Source organism: Vulpes vulpes, chromosome 7 (assembly GCF_048418805.1).
Source record: "Vulpes vulpes isolate BD-2025 chromosome 7, VulVul3, whole genome shotgun sequence".
Taxonomy (NCBI): Eukaryota; Metazoa; Chordata; class Mammalia; order Carnivora; family Canidae; genus Vulpes; species Vulpes vulpes.
Genome location: NC_132786.1, coordinates 87,646,870 through 87,666,543, shown reverse-complemented (window position 1 = coordinate 87,666,543; position 19,674 = coordinate 87,646,870). Strand labels below are relative to the sequence as shown.

Genomic DNA, 19,674 nt, shown 5'->3' with positions numbered 1-19,674 from the left:
TAGGGCTGTATTCTGTCATTCTCTCATGGCTCACATCACTGTTTTAATTGCTCACACAAGTCTTAAAACTCTCAAATGTCTATCTAATATTTTTACCAACATCATGGTTCTTCCATAGGAACAAAAACTATCTTAGAATACCTAAGTACAAATTAGCTTAATATCCTAAAATAATATGAGTATTTTCCCTTTTTAAAAAAGAGAACCACACTGAAAAGAACTCATAGCAATCAATATTAGTGGGATTTCATGTCCTTGAATTTGTTCCAGGGGATCTTTCAGGACTGGATACTCTGGCCATATTCAAGGTTAAACTTGACTACATCCAGAAACTAGGTTCTTGTTTTTTTAAACACATGCTGGGCAAACTACCTGAGTCTTATAGCCATTTTGTGTACTCTCTTCCAAGGGGAAGCCCTCCAACTCTTGTCTAGAGTGGAACTCCCATGGTAAGTAGAAGGAACACTGGTCTGAGAGTGTGATGAGCACTCTTCAAGTCCTAACCCACCATGGTTACCATATGATGTCCATCAGCCTGATCTTCCTTGTCTTTAATGGAGAAGATACCTACTACCCTCTTGTATGCAGTTGTGATACTCCATGGCACTTTGTATTCAACTCCTTCTACAGTATTTAGTAAAATCTGTTGCCTTTTTTCTTTTAATATGGTTGTCTTTAAACCTTGACTAGAAGCTCAAGAACTGTCACTTTCATCTTTTTATGCACATTTTCCAGTACGTTGTAGAGGCGCAAAATTATTTATTTATTTATTTATTTATTTATTTATTTATTTATTTATTTATTATTTATTTACCTACCTACCTACCTACCTAGCTCTCCCCTTCCAGCATGGAGCCCAATGCAGGGCTTGAACTCATGACCTTGGGATCGAGACCTGAGCTGAGATCAAGAGTTGAATGTTCAACTGATTAAGCCACCCAGGTGCCCCCCAAATATTCCTTTAAATAAGCAAATTCAACTTAACAACATCTGTTAAGATCTATATGTTAAGCCTTTCTTTAGTCGCTATAGAAATGCGAAAATGAATTGGAACTTAAAATCTATTTTGGGAGATGGGAAAACAGCTAACTACATGGATTAGAGTACAAAGGTGAGATCATAGAGATGCTGAATCATTGGAGGGAAAAATTACTTTCAGTGGGAAAAACCTGGGAACTGTTCTTCAAGGAGGGGCATTTCTACTGGCCTGAAGGCTGAGAAGAATTTAAGCAGGTGGAAGCTCACAGGTGGGGTTGTGAGGTACACAAGCTGAACTCAGAGGAGGGAAAATTTCCCTGCCATGTAGAGGAAAAGAATCAAGAGGAATTGGGCTGATTTGTGACATTTAATACTCTTAGCAGAAAGCATGAAGGTTTGCCATTCATAATTAATAGAATAAGTATCAGAAGTTTTCTTTGATCAGACTTCAGAGTTCAAGCAAAGATCCAATAAATAATTCATTATTCCTAAGTGTTATATTCATTTGTAAGTTTTTCCTAGATTTTGTAAACACATAATGGAACAATAATCATTACCCTTTTTTAAAAAAGGGTTTTTATAAGGGAAATAAAGGCAAAGTGGGAAGACTTTTTTGGTTTGTAGAAGTGAAGAGAATACATAATTCAGTTCTTATAGTCTGACTCATTTTTAAAAACAAAGAATGAAATATGGACATTAAATATCAAACTATGTCCCAGAGGCCAACAGCCTTGGATCTTTTCCATTCATGATGGAATTATCATTCTTGGTAATTAGGGAGGAAGACTTATTCTTCCTTCTGTCCTATCTTCCCTGCTAAGTTTGAGCTCACATGGGCCCTAAGCGCTCTGGGAGTCAGGCAAAGAAGTCTCTGTGAGAACTTTTTGAAGCTATCTGGATTCTCTTCAAACTCGGCTTTCATCCTCAAATTGCCAAACTAGCCCCTCACCCTTATATTAGGGAATACCTTGGCTTTGACACAGGCTGATCATAAAATGCTTCATGTTACAGAACCAGAGATGTAATGTAATGTGAAAGACTTGGAGTTTAGAGACTATCAAGTAGCAGATCTCAAAAGCAGGGGTCCTCAACAGGACATTATGAATAGGATATAGATCATAGATAGTGATGTAAGAAGAAGGGAAACTTTCTGTTCCAGGTTAAAATAACACAACATGAATACCCTTTACAGCAGATATAAGGTACCTTGCCTAGAGGCCTTTGGATCAATTCTCCAGCTTCCCAATTTAACCCTGCTAACATTCCACTCCTGTACCTTCACAGGATTGCCCATGCAGCCAGAATGAAGAGGTGAAGGAGCCTAGAAGAGTCCCTCCCCATCCCTTCTGGGCATTAGCAACCAACAACTGGGTGATGGAGTATAAAAGCTCAGCTCTCTGCTTCCATATGGAGAAACTGTGAGGTATAATCAGTCTCCCCTCAGGATCAGGCCAAGCCTAGGACTTCCTCCTCGAAACATCACCTTTACTTGACTTGGTCCCCTTTCTAATCCTCCTCCTTCTTCTCACTGCCTATTTGAATAGCACATCCTTAATAGATCACTTGTAGCCACATTCTTGGCTCAGGATCTGCTTAAGGGAGAACCCCATTTAAGCTATCATAATCACATAATCTGGGAAGAAACTACCTCTCCTACCCCCCAACCCTCGCTTAGTTTGCAAGAAAGAGAAAGATGTTTCATTTATTAGCAAAATGAGATTTTATGAAAGTCAGATTTATGTCTGCTACTCTATGAAAATTAATTTAAAAAATGATAGCAATATCACCAAGTGGATCTAAAAGAATAGTAAGCATTGGCTGCAATGTTTCTGAAAAAGAATTTTAGAGAACAAATATATCTTACTTCCTGTCTTTCTGTTTTGTTTTGTTTTCCAGTGAAAGTCCTACTTTCTATCTTAGTTATGAAGCACCATATTAGGTTTTTCCAGGTTACATTAGGTTGAAAATGAATGAGCTCAAGAAGAGGATACCTTTCTCTACAGGTAAGTAGCATAAACGTATCTTCTACTGATTTTTGACAGGATAATCTCTATACATCTTGCCAATATTCCATTTAAAATTGGTCTATGTGCCTGCTGCTATTGCCCATAAGGCTAAGACAGCAATGCCCATAGTAACTGGGGCTGTTTCCATTGCTTTTAGTGGCCTGTGGAACAATCATGTAACAGTCTGAATACTAGGTAAACCTCAGCTCACTGTTAGGAACAGGGAAAAGAGAAAAGTGATTCAGGAAGACAAAATGTCACAGTTGAGACTGAATTAATCTTAAAGAGTTATGTCTAGATTGACTGCCTAATAGTGTATGGGGGATAAAAGAGAGGGATGCTCTCAATTTTTAGATCTTAAATTGGAGCTAAAATGCACACATTTCATCATTTCAGAAGCCCTTGTCATCTTTCCTTAATACTTTTTACAAATAGGATTAACATGTTGTGTTGATTAGTATTTATATGAGCTTTATGTTTCTGTCAGTTGTGGGGATTTTGGCTGCTGCTGATGTGTTTTATTCTGTCCTGTCCTACTGACTAGAGGACTGTTTTCTTTTTCTCCCAAACTCCCCACAGAATGAGCGTTAGGACTGTCTTATTCATTCTTGTGAAATAGACGATTACTGTAAAATCATATTTGCTTCAAGTTTTATAATTTGAATTCTTTCTTATTTATTCTAGAGTATTTTGATATTTAAGGAGCCCTGCAGTGACTTTTGTTTGAAAAGATATTGAGTTATGTACAGAAGTTTCAAGGGTTTTCTGAGTAGCAGTTAGTCTTCTTTACGCAGTCTGAATTTCATCAAGTGGGAAACTCGATATTTAGATGTACTGCCAACAAATATTGATTTAGTGCAACTATATATTATCTGAAGCCTCCTCACTTTATTTCTACATATCTAGGAATAATTGTCTGGGTCCCAGCCACTTCTTTTACTGTGAAAGCTAAAGGCCACATAACAATTCCAATAACACATTCAGGGAAGGTGAAAATGACAACAAGGAATGTTTTTGATTCTCTGTGATTGATTTGTAAGTTTTATGTCGCCTGCTAACTGCAGCTATGCTCTCCTCTGTGTTCTCCCATGGTTAAAGCAGTCCCTCTTATCCAATTGTGATTGACTGGAATTAGGGTAATCTCTGGGCCTCTATTTGAAAATCCTTGAAATTTTGAGATTTTTACTTTTGTCCAAAACACCTTTGTCCAAAACACAAAACTAAGCATAGGGCCTTGGGTGTCATCTAACAGATCTTGCAATTATAATGGATTTAGAGAAAAGCTTTGGACTTCTTCTTGTTCTTCTCTGTAGGATAACCCTGCCTCATTTCTAATCTTTAGGGCAGGCATCTATAATTCAATGAAATAAGGGTAAATTAAAGAGATTTTTAAAAAAGTGACCCCTTGCTGTTGAGGTGCAGAGATTCAAGATTACCTGGCTTTGAAATTCCCTTTTTTGCCTCTTACTGCTCAGGCCTCTTACTGCTCAAATTGAGAGCTTGCCAGAGTTTTTGCAATGGCTGCAGTGGCTTCTCAGAACTTAACACTTTTAGGTGCTACATCTTTTATTCTTGCTCATTTCATAGTATTGTGGGTTTGAGCTTCTGGTATTGCAAAACTCATAATTCACTCATACTGAGGAATTGCTGAATGTATAAAACTTGAAATTGGACTAATATTCAAGGACTTTGGACTAATATTCAAGCATGAGTTGCAGGTTAAACATGGCAGACTGACAAAGCCTTTTGTCTCCACTCCTTTTTAAAACTGGGATATGATTAAAATGGAGAGGATAAAATAATAAATAAGAGATGTCAAGAGAATTTTGGAAGATGAAAGTGTATAAAAGTCTCCTGCCTTGGCACCTAAGTGGCTCAGTGGTTGAGTGTTTGCCTTTGGCTCAGGTCATGATCTTGGGGTCCTGGGATTGAGTCCTGTATCAGGCTACCCTCTGGGAGCCTGCTTCTTCCTCTGTTTATGTCTCTGCCTCTCTCATGAATAAATAAATAAATATTCTTAAAAAAAAAGTCTCCTACCATATGCAGCCGGATTCTTCTTCTACTCTAGAGAAGTTAAACCAGGCAAGATATGGTCTCAGGGTAAGTTGGCACAGCTGAGGAAGGGGTGAGGGGCACATCCAGAAAATAGATCAGTGAGTAAAGGTATACATATTGAATGAGGAATGCCTTAGTTCTTCTCTCCTGCTTGGTATTAATATCTCTAGAAGCCAGATTAATACTTAAATAGAAAAAATGAGAAAGAAACGAGTCCAAGAGAAAGATTTTCAGTGATTTGTGGGTGTCCCAGAAAAATGGTGAGTCAGCCTGCAGGAAAAAGAGAGGTCAGCCTTGGTCAGCCTGCAGGAAAGCCCAGAAGTCAGCAAACTCTGCCCCGACCCAGGAACAGATTTTTAATTATCAATGGATCCACCAAGATGACCAGGCATTTGAGGAAAGCCATTAGAATGAAAAACATAAGCCCAAAGCAAAGTGGGGAGGGCAGGGCAGAAGGAAATTCATGGGAAATAGAAAAATGCAAGGAGCATAAGAAAACATTAGAAAAAAACCCAACTATCCTAATATTGCCAAAGAGATGAGAGGAGATTGCATTTTTTAAGAGAAACAGGATAAGAGGAAAAGGGAAACATTAGAAAGGAGAAAAGCTCTTGGAAATTAAACAGTGATGGAAGATAAAATTGAGGAAATCTCCAAGAAGTTAGAAACAATGCTACCAAGAAAGTGATGAAAAATAGGGAAATTGCTAGTGTTGGACTGGATAGGAAGAAAGACTTATTATTTGAAAGTGATGATTTTTATCTTTTTCTTTTGAGAGATTCTTTCTCTTATTAGTTTTTCTTGTCTTATCCATTGCTTTGGACTTCCAGAACAACACTGAAGAGTAGACATAGCAGATATCCTTGCTTAGCTCCTGACTTAAATAATAAATACTTCTTACCTGACTAAAGATGACTCCTTATATTCCTGACTTACTTATTATTTTTAATCATGAATGAGTGTTGAGTATTGCAAAATGGAGATTACAGGGGCACCTGGGTGGCACAGTTCATTAAGTGCCCAACTCTTGATCTCAGCTCAGGTCTTGATCTCAGGGTCATGAGTTCAAGCTCCGCATAGAGCCTACTAAATGGAGATTTCTAAAATCTCCATTCAGAAGAGTAAATGGTTTTTCTCCTTAAATTTCAACCAGTATTGTATTGGCCCAGGAATAGAATAGGGGATTGAGAATCATAGTATAATAAATTGTAATATACGTTTTACTCAATATTTTTAAGATAAAAATTTATGTGGTCTTTATTATGTTGAGGTATGTTCCCTTTAAACCTCCTTTGTTGAGGGTTTTTATCATTAATGGATCTTGTGCTTTGTCAAATGTTTTTTCTGCATTTATTGAAATGATCATATAGTACTTATCCTTTTCTTATTGATGTGATGTATCACATTGATTTGTGAATGTTGAGCCATCCTTGCAACCCAGGAATAAATTCCACTTGATCATGGTATGTGATTTTTTAAAATGTACTGTTGAATTTTGTTTGCTAGTATTTTACTAAATAGGCCTTTTGTTGGCTTTATGACAGAGCAAGGCCACCGGCATTAAGGAGGGCACGTGATGGAATGAGCACTGGGTATTATACTATATGTTGGCAAATGGAATTTAATTAAAATAAAAACATTTTTAAAAAATAAAAAAAAGACTTTGGGGTCATATCTTTGAAATCTAAACACCAAGGGAGATAGCATCCCTATGTCCCAGGTTTAGGGGAGACTGTAGGAGCCTCACTTTGGTGGCCCCTTTCTTCCAAGTTGTGAAACTACCTACTTTCATGAATGTATGAGTTTGTTCTTCTTCTGGATAAAGCCAAGTAAAAGATGTGGCGACTGGTTGAACACAAATGCCAAATTCAATTAACTCTTTAACATTCCCTATGTGCCACAGAAGCATAATCTAAGAGAGGATTTAGACACCTCATGTTTAATTAAATTCTTCACATCACCCTGGTACAATTCCTTGTTTTGAATATTTTCAGCATGACTGGACATATGTATATCCAGATATGTCCAGCCATGCTGAAAATATATTACTTCTATGGTCAGTGATTAGTCTTCTATTGCTTTTTTAGTAGCTATAAGAAAAAACTGACTTTACTTGGCCAGAACAACACCTGTTTGCCACAAAATTGTTCAAGTCCTAAGTCCAAGGTAGGAGCTAACACAGATCAGCGGGGAGAAGCTTTGTTACTATGAGGGATATGCCTTGGGGATGTATTGTGCTAATATGCATTTATTAACTGAATTTCATCTGAAGTTTAATCAGTCTTCAAAGTAAGGAAATGGATTAAATGTCATCTTATGATATATGATAGATGATATCAAGGCTTTTTTCATCTCAGACTGATTTTCTACTTTGGCATTTTTTCAGGAAAGATAAGACCCACTTAGAAGCTAGCCTATATACCTTTGCACATTTTCTGTATTGAAAAGCTCCATATTTATTTTTGAATAAACCTATTTTTATTAATGTTTATTTGCAATTTGAACAAAATGTTCTTCTTGGCTACATTTCAGGGCCTGAATATTTTCACTGCAAGTTTTCTGAATACACCGATAGATCAAATAATTATGCAAAGTGAAATTGTGTGTGTCTGTGTGTGTGTGTGTGTGTGTGAAATAAAATATAATACATGATTGACCAACTCATGGATTATGATGTAACTTTCCCCTCTTGTTATTGTGTGGTTCTGCAATGCCTGTAACTTTAAATTAATTAGAGATTATTTAAATAATTTTTTGAAATAATTTAAAAATGATTTTTAATAACTTTTTGAAAGTGTAGTAAATACTCTGCTCTGGCATCACAACTATGATCAGCATTGAAAAGCCAGTGGAGTATAGTAAAACAACTGAGTTTTTAATCAGTTTTTATATTTAAATTTTAGTTTTATCATTTATCAGCTGTAAGACTTTTTGACTCATCAATAAATGGGGAAAAATAATACCTACCTCTTTAGAGTTTTTGTGAAAATAGTATTTATAAAGTATCTATTGTGCCCAGCATATAGTAGCTGCTAAAAAAATGTCAATCTATTAATGTCATTGTTGTTATAGCAGTGGTTGAAATGTATACCATTTATGATTCTCCATAAAGCAAGCCATTTGATTTCAGGATAACCAAATCTGTAGTTAATGTCAATAAAATAGGATTTGGTCAAGGAAGTCTAAAATGTTTTAAATTCTTTTAAGAGCTAACAAAATGCTTCTCAACTTAAATGTGCCTATGAATCATTGGAGATTTTGTTCAGTGGTGATTCTGATTTAGTAGGTTTGCTTGAAGTTGGAGATTCTTCATTTCAAACAAGCTTCCAATGATAATGATAATGTTGCTGGCCCATGGAACACATTTGGTATAAAATGGCTCAGGTACTAGGCAAGCTCTTGGAATACTTATTATCACATACATGATAGTTCTTTTTAAATTGGTACACATACCACTGAGCCTACTTTATTCAGTTATCCACTAATAAAAATAGAACATATTATTTTATATGCCACTCCTTATTTTTAAAGTATTTTCTGCTTGTCATCTACCAACTGCACAGTTACAGAAACATTAAAATGTTCCAAATATCTTGTCACTTGTCCTAAATATTTGGGGGCTGGTCCTATGATTGATTGATTAATTGATTTTTATCCAACTTTACTGAGATATGATTGACATAACATTATGTAAGTTTAAGGTGTACAACGTGTTAACTTAATACGTATATATGGCAAAATGATTACCATCATAGCATTAACTAACACCTTCAATTAGTCGCATAATTACCATTTTGTATGCATATATGGTGAGAACATTTAAGATTTACTCTCTTAACAACTTTCAAGTATGTAATTCAATTTTTTTTTAAGATTTTATTTATTAATTCATGAGAGACAGAGAAAGAGGCGGAGACACAGGCAGAGAGAGAAGCAGGCTCCATGCAGGAAGCCTGATGTGAGACTGAATCCCGGGACTCCGAGATCATGCCCTGAGTCAAAGGCAGACGCTCAACCACTGAGCCACCCAGGCGTCCCTGTAATAAGATATTGTTAACTATAATCATCATGCTGTACCCAGAGCTTATTTAGCTTATAACTGGAAGTTTATACTCTTTGACTTAACATCTGTCCATTTTCCCCAGCCCTCAGCCCCTGGTTAACCACTCCCTGCTTCTATGAATTAAACTTTTTTAGATTCCATATATAAGTGAGATTTGTCTTTGATTTATTCCACTTAGCATAATTCTGTCAAGATTTATCTATCTATTGTTGCAAATAGCAGGATTTCTTTCTTTTTATATACCCATCAACAGTACACAAGAGATCTCTTTTTTCTATATCTTGGCAAACACTCGGTCAGTATCTCTTATCTTTTTGAAACTAGCCATTCTAACAGATGTGAGGGGATAGGTCATTGTGCTTTGATTTGCATTTCTCTGAGGATTAGTGATACTGAGCATCTTTTCATGTGTCTGTTGGCCACCTGTATGTCTTTGGAAAAATGTCTATTCAGTCCCTTACCCATTCTTATATATTTTTTTTTATCACTTCATATTTGTATAGTTCATGGCTACCACAGAAGCTGGTGGGCAGTAGATGGTCAAGAATTGCGTGTTGATTATCATGAGAGGTAATAAACAGTTTAGATGAGTGGTTTTCTACCCAGGTTACATGAGAATTGCCTGGGGTTCTTTTAAAACATTTGGCCCTTCCCTAGACCAATTAAATCAGCATCTTTGCCAGCGAGTCTTATAGATTTTTAAAACTCTCCAGGTGATTCTAATGAGCAGCCAGGACTGAACCACTAAAATGAGTATGAACAAACATCCAGACATTTTCTTTAAACATCCTACCTGTGGATTCCTTCAGGTCAATTACGTAATTTTCATTATCCTGTATCCTGTCTGTGTTCAGCATGAACCTGTTCTAGGGAGCCTCTGCTGCAAATGGTGAGCATAAAATGCCACCTGAGAATTTTAATTTTGTAACTATCTCTTGCTATCACGGGGCTATTTTTGTTTGCTTGTTTGTTTCCTCTCTCTGTGCTATGTAGCTTTTAAGGAAAATTTTAGTTTTTTAATGTTCATTGGAAAAGAAATATATGCTTAATTAAAAAAAATCAAGCAAAAATTCTTTACTTACAAGAATTTAAGTAAAACACCTTCCTCTCTGAACATCCTTCATTTCTACTCCATTCCACAAAATCCACCCCCATTATCTGGTAATTATCCATTACACCATCATATATATTCTTACATAAACACATTATACACGCAAACAGTCTAACTCAATCAAATCACATTCCGTTGGCAGCTTGCATGTTCATTTAACAACATATCTTGAAGATATTTTGATTAGCACATATGGTTTGACTTCTTTCTTTCTTTCTTTCTTTCTTTCTTTCTTTCTTTCTTTCATTCATTCATTTTAAGATTTTATTTATTCATGATAGACATAGAGAGAGAGAGAAAGGCAGAGACACAGGCAGAGGGAGAAGCAGGCCCCATGCCGGGAGCCTGACTCAGGACTGGATCCCGGGACTCCAGGATCACAACCCGGCCAAAGGCAGGCGCTGAACCCCTGAGTCACCCAGGGATCCCCACCTCATTCTTTTTAAAGGATGCATATCATTCCATCATGTGGATATATCATAATTTTTAAGCATAACCATTATATATGTATTATTAAGGTATATATAAAATGTTTCCAGTTTATAAGTACTGTATTAAAATCAAAGCCACAATGATCGTCCTTGCACATGTCCTTAACGTAATTTTGCCATTGTATCTGTTAAAAAATGTAGTTATAAAAAAAAATGTCGTTACATTGTCCAACTGCCACTTTCAGATGCTGTCATAGGCAGTGCTTCCCCATCTACCCTCCTGGATTAGCTGAATATGTCAGTCTCCACTTCTATCTTCCCAGTGTCTCAAAGCAGAGCTTGTTAATTCCCTCACCATGGGCTCAGTTGTAACCCATTTCTTAGATTCATCCTAAGAGAAGATAGAGGAAGAGTAGAGGAGAAAGAAGAAAGAAATGCTGATTATGTTCCAGACACAGTAAGCAACTATACAAAATTGCTTTCTATAACAATTATAGTTATTTTTGCCTCCATTTTTTAGGTGATAAACCTGGCCCCAGAAATTAACTGATCAAGGCAAAGAGGGGTGGAATTGAGATTCAAAACCCAGGTTTATTTTGCTCTAAGCACTTAGTGGTTTTTTTTTTGTTTGTTTGTTTGGCAGAATACTCTTAGTCTCAAAGTCTTAATCTCTTCTGTGCTCTTTGAGTGGTCAGGCATTGGGTCCCACTCACTGTGAATGAGACTGGGGTGACCGGGGTGACCTTTGAGCCCCAATGTCATTTTGTGAATTGCAGCCCCTCCTCTAAACTAGCAGTGTCTTTTCTGGTAACTGGCCAGTCTTATACTCTTTCATTCTTGTGTCTTGCTCCTATATCCAAGTTTCTCTTCCAGTACCTCACTTAGTGCTCTAAAAGTTCTTTTTTTTTCTTTTTAAAGATTTTATTTATTTATTCATGAGAGAAAGATTGAGAGAGAGAGAGAGAGAGAGAGAGAGAGAGGCAGAGAAACAGGCAGAGAGAGAAGCAGGCTCCATGCAGGATGTGGGACTCGATCCCGGGTCTCCAGGATCACACCCTGGGCCGACAGTGGCTCTAAACCACTAAGCCACTGGGGCTGCCCATAGTGCTCTAAAAGTTCTAAGGCGAGGTACCCTCCTTCACCATATATTTAGGCAAGAAGTTATTAAACTGTCATTTAGCTACAGTGCATGATGTGTGTGTGTATGTTGGGAGGGTGTTTGCATTAACTGGAGGTGACATGATGTCTGAGTTTCTGCTCAGTAGGGTTCTTGTTCAGCTTAGGTTCCCACCAGGAAGTTACTTTACCCAATAAAGTCACATACTATAAAACCTCTCCTTTGCAAAGAGGAAGAACAAAAGTGTCAAGCCAGATCATAGATATAGAGAGAACCAAAATGAGACAGGCAAATAGAGAAAGGTTCAATTCTCCATTTATAAATACTAGTAGCAGGCATTTTGCAAAGTGTTTTCCAGGAAGGACATACCTCCTTTGCAGTACTGAAGGTGAACTTTGAACAAGTGCATTGGAAAAAATAAGAATTTCCTGCAAACAATGACATCATCAATATGAGGAATAAAAGATCCCAGCACAGAATAGTTTTAGGTAAGACAGCTGAAGACCCACAGAAGGGAAATTCATAAAAGAAACAAACAAACAAAAAAATTGCCTTTTCATATTATACCAAATTTTTGCCAGTTCTTTAAGGAAGAGTAATTAAAATTTAATTCTAATAACTAACCCATGTGAATCATTTAGTGGTTTTTTTTTTTGTTTCGTTTGGCAGAATACTCTTTTATTATAGTAATATATAAAGCAAATATAACTTTAAATGTTTATATCCACAACTGTATATATTTATGACTATTTGGTGTTATTCAGCTTGCTCAAATTTAGGGGAGTAGCTTATATGTAATTCTTGAAATTCACTGACCTTCTTCATAAAAATGTGGGATTGAAATGCATGTGCATGTTTTTAAGAGTAGGCAAATTTTCACTCTCTGACTTTATTCCCAACATCAGCATTTTCACACATCCTTGTTGAGTTAACCAAAATCAAGGCCTTTGTTACTAAGAGAACCTTCGAGGTTATGGTTACATTTGCCAGAGGCAACATCCTTAAATTTTAATGAACTACAACTACTGGTCAGCCAATAGATATTTGGCCTAGTTCCTTCTCCCTTTAGGGCAAATGAGTTTTCCCTGGACATTTGGTCCAACCCTCGAAGACTGAATCTCCTTCAAACACCTCCTTTAAAGTCACTTTAAACAGCCATTTCCATTTTAATAGTCAGGTGAGGACTGTAACCCACGATCTGAAAGTATTCAGCTTTAAAGTCATGGATCAGCTCAACTTTTTGAAGGATTTTGAGCTTCAGGAAAGATCTTGGTTCTCACTGAAGCTGCATTTTCAGAGGCTCAACATGATTCAAGTAAATATGTGCATTTTCAAAGTATATACAAAGTCATCTGGCTCCAGGCCTGTGAGGTATTGATCATATTGGTGAGCCTGGCATGTAGCTGGACACGTTGGAGGGCACAGTCAAGCCCATATGTCCTCACCTCCAGGACAGCTGGCCAAACACCTTTTGTAATTGGTCTACTTTTTGCCCTGAATAATCTGAATCCTTATATTTGTATTCTGCCTCAAAGTGCCTCTCCACCAAGAGCCATAAACTGGGCCTAAATCCTCTTCTCTGTTGGAGAATTCCAGGTGTCCCAAGAAGGCTCAGGAGGCTTTGGCATCCCAGATTCGCACTCCCTTGAAAGATAGCTCCTTAGCATTTGTAGATCCCTTGATAAATCACAGCAACTCTTCCAAAACACCCTTTCGGAATGCACATGTTGTCAACAGCAGAGGAAATTCACCTCTCAGGCTGCCGTGTGCCTGCATGCTGAGTACCTCCAGCCTGCTGGTGCCAGGGTGCTCTGTCTTCTGGAACCTGGAGCACAGGATGGACAATATCTGCTTAGGGTATTGCAGCTTCCTGTACAGTGGCGGCCAAAGGCTCAGCACCCTGCTTGTGCATGGTAGGCCAGGACAGCTGGCACTGCAGCTTGGAGACAGGGATGGATAGGCTGCAGGCACCACTGTGGGGCCCTGGAGATGGGCAAGGTGGTGTGGCCTTTCTGTGCACTTCTTTTCCCCTCATTTACTTTTTTCTGAGAAGCCTGCTTTCTTGGACAGCCACTACATTAACACACATCTGGAGCCTTGAGAATGGTGTATGGTGCAGCAGAGTGAGCAGAGTTTGACTAGAAACAGACTATGCTTGGAATTCTAGATTGGTTGAATAATCATCTATATCAGCTAGTATTTTCAAGGATGACCACAACAGTATCTGTCATCCCACATGTCTTTCTAGAACCTTTCCATTCTCACCTTAAGGGGTGTAGTTGATTTCTCCTCTAGTTGAAAATGGGTGGATTTGTGACTTTGTCGTAACCAAGAATGTGACAGAAGTGACACTATATGACTCAGAAGCTAGATCGGAAAAGGCGATGTAACTCCTCCCCTTGCCTCCCACTTGTGACAAAAATCTGAATCACTGTGTAAGGAATCCAAGTGTGCTGGGGGCCACCATGCTATGAGGGAGCCCAAACTGGCTCATGTGGAGAAGCTCTGAGACTCTCTCTTACTCTAGACAGGTAGGTAAGTAGGTTAAGTAGGTAGATAAATATACATCTTTTTTTTTTCAATTTGAAAGTAGTCATTTATTAACTGATCAGATTAAAAATCATCATGGTAGATACCTTAGTTTCATCCTTCTAATGATCCTATTAATCCGATCTGCCAGCATCTCCACTTTCTACAAAATGAATGGTCTTTTTCTTCATTCCTCCTCCTGGAGAACATAATTTGAAGGGCCATAAGGAGTTTTTACTTCTTTCAAATATTTTCCAACAGTATAGATCTGAAATAGATCCTCCATGCAGATGATGGCATATTTTCCAAGAGATTGAGTAATCAGTGTGTTGTCTGTCAAAGCAATTCACTTCTTGTTGATTTTGTCATAACAACGCTTGTAGATCAATACATTCACCGGCTTCAGGTTTGGGTACCCCTATGCTACGCGTGGTTCCACAATCCTTAGCATGTCAACTGAAGCTTTGTTGAGCTTAACAAAGATGCTATTGAAGATCTGGCAAAGACAAAGAAGCAGCAGCAGCTTTCAAACCTTTGGGCTCACACCATTGATACCTGATTTTGATGACAAATGCCAATTTGGATTCCACAGATACTTGGAAGTTGCCAGCTTTTCTTAACATCCTGACCATTCAAATTTCAATTCTGTATACCTTCCTTGTGATAATGCTTAACTTTTTTTTTTTTTTTTTTTAATCTATAAGCTTCCTGCTTGCTTAAGTGTCTTTTGGGCAAACTTCTTTCTCCAGATGCTTGATTTTCAACTTTGCAAAATATCTCTGCTTTTTCTTAAGGGGTCCTGGCAAAGAAGGAAACTTCTTTTTCTTCTCTTCTGCACCCTACATGGCTCCAGACAGAAAAGAGCTAGAGACAGAGATCTTAATATCAATATCTCTCAAGAGAGAGAAAGGGAGACAGCTTTTAGCTGCTTTAGCCCCCAAGTGTTTCAATATAGCTGATATCTGACCACAGCCTCATAAGAGACCCCAAGACAGAATTGTCCAGCTGAACCTTTCTCAAATATCAAGTTCACATAATTTGGGACCCTAATAACATGATTGTTTTATGCCACTAAGTTATGAAGTAAATTGTTACTATGCAGTTAGTAATTTAGGATTAGCATCTTGTGATCTTCAGCAATTCCCTTGATTTCTAGGAGTCTTGCCTTTCTGACCTGTAAAATAAGGGCAAAAGTAGCAACTAAAAAGGGCAAGTATTTTACTAGCCCACGTGATGAACTACTGCTGATAGCAAGACCCATTCTCATATGTGGGTCTACTACTTCATAGCCGCTCCTCACTGCCTGCTTCACTGTGAGTAAGCAATCACTCCTTTCTGTTATTGACCTTATAACAAGATCTCAAAACTTCTAGACCCTTTGAAATTAGCAGACAAAATACAACATAGTTTATATGAAGCTAAATAAAGTTAAATAGGCTTCTTCTCACTGGTTCAAGGAGGTAGGGCATGAAAGAGTCTTAAGGACATGAAAATGTATTACTTAGGAGAAATAATACATTAAAGCACTGTTAACAACTAAGTATAAATTAGTTCACAAGATTAGTCACCAATAGTCACCAAACAGGGTTCCAAGGACCGAAGAGCAGCACAACAGTTTTGGTTGTAGGTGTAGAGAATTGGGGGTAGGAATTGGACATATGCCAGTGGTGGAAAGCAGCCAAATTGAAGGCTGAATTAAAAGTGCCTTCTTCCCCTTTGCTCATTTGCCCAGAGGATCACTCCAATTTCATAGATCCTACTACATTTACTAACATTTCTTGTTGACTATCGATTGCATAGCCCCTCAGAATATCTTCAATCTAGACCTGCTGTATGTATATGTGTTTATGGATGCACAGACATGTACACAGGTATAAGTACATTAGGGAGGAAAAAATTTTAATTCTATCTTTCTAGGTTCTTTGACCTGTCTAATAATCAAATTAACATAAAGCATTATTAACAGGACTAAACAAATTTAATTATGTATGTATGGGGGCCAACGAGAATATGAGACCCAAGGACAACCCGGGCAATTGAGGCTTATATGCCATCTTGAGCTAAGGAATGGAATAGGGACCTGGGGTTTTAAAGGAGAGGAGGATGATTCACAGGATGATAAGAAGAGCAGATGTTTGGTAATTAGATTTTTGTCTTGCCATACAGATAGGTCATTCAGATAAAAATGTTATCTCTTGGTAATAGCTTTATTTCTGGGCCAGGCCCCTGTCTAAATTCTTTTAGGTCATTTAAAAGAGAAGTAAAAGTTATTCGTGAGTCTGCTGGGTCTTGATTGCCTTTGGCTCAAAACAGTCCACAGGCCAAAGTAGCACATTTTGGGGAGACTTGTTCTGAACCCCTTCAATATATATAAGAAGGAGGGATAAGGAAAGTAGTGTGGTGATAGACACTTAACAGACAGCTCTTTTCTTCCTTTAGAAAGAAAAAGCGCTGATTTTCAGTATTTTTTGATTTCCCTGGGGAAAATACTTTCATCATGGCCAATTTCAATCTACCACTTTGACGTTACTGGAGTTGGGAGGGCTTGAGTAGTATAGCACACCATTATGTTGTTTCCATCATATGCATATAATAAGCACAAATAACTTAAAAAACATAGCTAACAATAAAATATAAGAAATTGGGATGCCTAAGTGGCTCAGTTGGTTAAGTGTCTGACTCTTGATTTCAGTTCAAGTCTTGATCTAGGGTCATGAATTCAAGCTGCACACTGGGCTCCAGGCTGGGTGTAGAGCCCACTTAAAAAGGAAAGAAAAGAAGAAAAGAAAAGAAAAAAAGAAAAGAAAAGAAAAGAAAAAAAGAAAGAAAGAAGAAAGAAGAAAGAAAGAAAAGATGCAACCGTAAAATGGCAAAATGTAAAGCTTTGAGGATTTATTATACTCATTATTAATATAATTTATTTATAATTTTATATAATTTAATTTTTAACAATGGTTCTATTTAACAATGGTCTGGCAAAATTCCTAACAATTTAGCAATTGGCTCTCACCAGCCGATAGGAGACATATCTATTATATCACTGGAAATTAGTTAATAATTCTACATCAGCAATTATGGCAGATCTCAGAGAAGGCTGTCCAGCAGTTATGGCACTGCAGGGGAGCACAATTTGTCACTTCAAGATATGTCTGTTTGTTATAAGGCTTATCTTAGACCGATTATTTTTAAGAAACAACAGAAGTTATCCTTTTATAAGAGACATTGACACTAATAAGGAAAATCTTCATTTCTAGGGATAGCCCCCTCTCTGTACCAGGAAAAGAAATATGATGACATTTCTAGAAACTCTAATCAGTTGAGAAAGCAGCTGACTTAAATTTGCATAACTAGGGGCACCTGGGTGGCTCAGTCAGTTAAGCATCTGCCTTCAACTCAGGTCATGATCCTGGAGTCGCCAGACTGAGCCCCACGTCACGCTCCCTACTCGGCTGAGAGACTACTTCTCCCTCTCCTTCTGCCTCCTCTGCACCACCCCTGCTCCTGCTCTCTCACTCACTGTCTCTTTCTGAGATAAATAAATAAAATATTTGAAAAAAATCTGCATAACTACTTAACCCTTGTTAACTCTGCTTTGCCTGGTAACTGACTCCCCACCCCTCATGTCCACAACTTCTTTTGTCTTTAGCTGGAGATGGTATTGGAGGTCATAGCTTGGGCCATTTAAGAGTTATGTGTTTTTTTTTTTTTTTTTCTGGGTGTCTCCCATGTATACCAGAGGTATATATGTTATTAAACATCTGTTTGTTTTTTCTCCTGTTAATCTTTTATTACAGAGGGGTCTCAGCCAAGAACATAGAAGGTAAATTAATTTTCCTCCTCCAAAATAAAGTATTGTTGAACGGTGTGGTGGGATCTGAGTCACCTCTGGTTTCAAGCAGCCTGATTCATTTAGCCAAGTGCTGGGCAAATGTGGCCATTTCCTATTGTGCCAGGACATGACTTGAAAAAGATTGAAAAGTCCTGCTTCAGAATACCCACTACTTCCTTTCAAGCCATTTCTCTCTTGAGCCAGTACTCAACTATGTATTTCTTTCTATATTTTTTATGTATATAATAACCTAAAAGTGTAATCAGACAAATAACCAGGAAATATTAATCACATATCCTGTGCTATAGACTCTGGGAACATTATAAGGAAAAATACAATAAAATCCTAGTCCTGAAAGACTCTATAATCTAGTCATAGAGATAAGACTAACACTTCAAACAATCACAAAAGCAATAAAAGATAGTAGATGTGTGTAATAAAAGGCAAAATGATATGGCACAAACCATAACTGTCACTGAATTTTGGAGAAGGAGTTGAGAAAACAAAAGGAAACTCAACTGATTTTACCCTTTTGGTTTACAAATACAGGACTAATGATGATTATTAACCAGTTAGGTGGAAGTGAGGCAGGGTCCAACTATCCTGAATTCCATGCCATCCATTTAATCCATTCAACAATTGAGCAGCTGCCATGCCCAGGACACTGTTCTCAGGGTGACTTCATTAGGAGATACAGTGCCCATGGCTCATAAACAAGTTTTAATTTCTTTTCAATCAGAAGGAAAAAAAATTAAATTTTAGGTCCAAGAAAAGTTTTTAATATATGATATTAATATATATGTCTTTATACCAATAACAATCATAAGATATAATTTTTAATATTTTTTATTTGCCACCCCAAAATGTATCTCTTGGCGTGTGGATTATTTTAGGCTGATTATTTTTAAGAAACAGAAGATTCGGGAAGTTTTTTTTTTTCCTTGTACTAATTGCCTAAAAGAATTAGATAGAGGACCTGTTCCAGATACCTATCATGTGATTTAAACTAGGTATGGGAGACGAGGAGGAGCCTAGCAAGATCTGTTTGATTGAAGTCATCTCTGTGTACCATAGAGACAAGGTCCAGCAAACATTTGTTTACCAAACATTTACTCTTTTTCTTTTTGTGAATTGCTTTTCATTCCTTTAAAGGATGCCTCTACCCAATTCTACTTACTTTAGGTTGAAATATATATCTTATTTTGTCTGATTATCTTTCCAATCTCTCATGTTTATGTAGATTCCTCACATGCACATAATTAGATTTTCTCTTGTTAATCTGTCTTGTGCCAATTTCTTTTTGTTTCAAATTTTTATTTTTTTTACTCAAGTATAATTAATGTACATTATAATATGTTCCACTTGTACAATATAATAATTCAACAATTCTATACATTTCTCATTGCTCATCAAGATAGGCATATTCTTAATCCCTTTTATTTTATCCACCCCACCCCCACACTTCCCTCTGGCAAACCAGTTTGTTCCCTATATTTGAATCTGTTTGTCTCTTTTTTCTTCTTTGTTCAATTGTTTTGTTTCTTAAATTCCACAT

General features: G+C 37.3%; 1 long non-coding RNA gene and 1 pseudogene across 1 annotated transcript in view; one reads left to right on the top strand and one right to left on the bottom strand.

The window, feature by feature from the left end:
* The window catches only part of LOC140599712 (uncharacterized), a 64,964-nt gene extending 61,984 nt beyond the window's left edge, over positions 1-2,980 (top strand). The window contains exons 3-4 of the long non-coding RNA XR_012002671.1: positions 2,263-2,401; positions 2,875-2,980. This is a non-coding gene — a long non-coding RNA (uncharacterized lncRNA). The remainder of the gene's footprint in view (positions 1-2,262; positions 2,402-2,874) is intronic.
* A 9,928-nt stretch (positions 2,981-12,908) lies between these two features.
* LOC112923840 (thymidylate synthase pseudogene) lies at positions 12,909-13,537 on the bottom strand (annotated as a pseudogene).
* Positions 13,538-19,674: the final 6,137 nt, after the last annotated feature.